The 2447-nt window shown below is 54.4% G+C and overlaps 1 pseudogene; it reads right to left on the bottom strand.

The window, feature by feature from the left end:
* Positions 1-320: 320 nt before the first annotated feature.
* On the bottom strand, positions 321-1533 carry LOC112621735 (annotated as a pseudogene).
* Positions 1534-2447: the final 914 nt, after the last annotated feature.

Here is a 2447-nt window from a genome sequence, read left to right as displayed (position 1 = left end):
CTGGCCAAGATGGCGACACCCCATCTCTACTGAAAATACACAAAAGTTGGCCGGGCGTAGTGGCGGGCGCCTGTAATCCCAGCTACTCGGGAGGCTGAGGCAGAGAACTGCTTGAACCCAGGAGGCGGAGGCTGCAGTGGGACGAGATTGTGCCACTGCCCTCCAGCCTGGGCGACAGAGCTAGACTCTGTCTCAAAAGACAAAACAAAACAAAACAACAAAACCCCAAAAGCCCTTCTGACACCACAGCTGACTCTGCTCGAGGGGACGGTGGCAGCACAGTCCTCCGCGTGGCGTCCGTCCTTGCTCAGGCTTCTGGTTCAGGGCGGGATGGCGGCGCCCCTGGGGCGGGTGGCCCGCACCAGGCACTGCTGCAGCACGGGGTCGAGGGTTGGCGGCCCTCGAGGCCCAGGCGTAAGGCCTCCGCCTAGCTCACGATTAGGCCGCCCTCCCCGCAGCCAGCAGCCCGCCACCTGCTTCAGCACGGGCATGAGGGCCACTGTGAGGCCGGCGGCGGCGCGCTCCTCCTCGAGCCGCGTGGGGTCCAGCAGCCAAGTGGGCGCGGGCCCCAGCGCGAGGCCCAGGCCGCAGCTCACCACCAGGTCGTACATCTCCACGCCCGCGTCAGGCAGGGCGAAGCGGCGGCGTTGAGCGCGACGGCCAGGGCCGAGCCGCCGTCCTACAGCCGCAGCGCTGACACATCGAGCTGCGTGCGCGGTTAGCGGCCCCGGCGCACGGCGGGCTCCAGCGCCTCCTGCAGCCCCAGCTCAGGCACCTCGCCGCCACCCGGGCGAGAGCGGCGGAAGTCGCAGAGCAGGCGACCGCGCAGCGCGTCCAGGGTAGCCCCCGCGCTCGCCGCCCTCGGCCTGGCCGAGATCTGATGGTCTTATGAAGGGTTTCCCCTCTTGCTTGGCTCTCATTCTGTCTTGTCTGCCGCCGCCATGTGAGAGTTGCCCTTTGCTTTCCACCATGATTGTGAGGCCTCCCCAGCCACGTGGAACTGTGAGTTCATTACATCTCTTTTTCTTTATAAATTACCCAGTCTTGGGTATGTCTTCATCAGCAGTGTGAAAATGGACTAATCCACCAGTTCAAGGGAAGAGTGGGAAGGCAGATAGAGTCATAGATTAGGAATATTAAAATTAATGTGTAAATGAAAGCGAAGTGGGTAAAGGGAAGTCAGTTGAACCTCCAGGAGCAGGACGAAATTGTCTATAGACCACAGTTTGTTGTGCTTGCTATCTGTTATCTAGAGTTGTCCAGTAGCTTCCAGGGATTTGGACTCAGCCTGGAGTGGAGGGATTTCCTCTACAGTCTACAATGCAGTTCTACATAGTATCATTTCCCTGAGCCTCAATCCCATTTCTCCAGCCCCTCTGTGCTGCTGGCTGGTCCCAAGGGCATTGCTAGGCCCACCCAGCACCTGAGCCTTCGGGCTGGCTCTGCCTTGCCTAAACTGTTGTCCAGAGAACCTGAGAGTTGGATGTTTTTTTTTAACGATCACCTTGGCCAATTCTTTTACCACATCCTCATCCCCGGAAGGGACAGAATTGAGTTATTAATAATATATTGACTAAGGGCATTTAGAGTGTTGAGGGAGAGGTTTGAGGTGCCCTAAGGGGAGGGACTTGGAGTTGTCTAGAGCTATGCTGGTGTTATTTCTTCTGAGAAATAATAAAAATAGCTGTCATTTACTGGAAATCTATTGTGTGCCAGGAATTTTAGATGTCTTGAGTATCAGCTGCTCTTTACCTCACACTAAATGTTGGCAATATTATCCTAGGTCTCACCGATAAGGAAACAAAGCCTTTGTACGTTGCCCGACAGTGAACAGCTGCCAAAGGGAGGAGTTAAAACTCAGCCTGACTCAAAAACTTCTTTTGCCCAAATCAGCATTTTCGCAAGTATAAACTGAGGAGTCTGGGCATCTATGATGCCCAAAAATACTTGCTCCGGCCAGGCACGGTGGCTCACGCCTTTAATCCCAGCACTTTGGGAGGCCGAGGTGGGCAGATCACTTGAGGTCAGGAGTTCAAAACCAGCCTGGCCAACATGATGAAACCCCGTCTCTACTAAAAATACAAAAAAAACTTAGCCAGGCATGGTTGTGGGCACCTGTAATCCCAGCTTCTCAGAGAGTGAGGCAGGAGAATTGCTTGAACCCGGCAGGCGGAGGTTGCAGTGAGCTGAGATCATGTCCAGCCTGGACAACAAAAGTAAAACTCTGTCTTGAAAACAAACAAAAATACTCGCTCCATGGTCAAATTTGGGAAACGCTGGGTTCAGATATTCAAACATGTTTCTACACTGAGTGACTTCTCAATCCTTTAACACAGTAATGGGCACGTCCCCTCCTTCCGCCTCCAGATATATGACGTGGAAGAATTTTTCTCTCTCGCTTTGGCAGGGGCTGTTCTGCTTGCTGGATTGGAAATGATTTTAGGCCT

The sequence above is a fragment of the Theropithecus gelada genome, chromosome 3 (assembly GCF_003255815.1).
Source record: "Theropithecus gelada isolate Dixy chromosome 3, Tgel_1.0, whole genome shotgun sequence".
Classification (NCBI taxonomy): Eukaryota; Metazoa; Chordata; class Mammalia; order Primates; family Cercopithecidae; genus Theropithecus; species Theropithecus gelada.
This window is presented reverse-complemented; position numbering and strand designations above follow the sequence as displayed.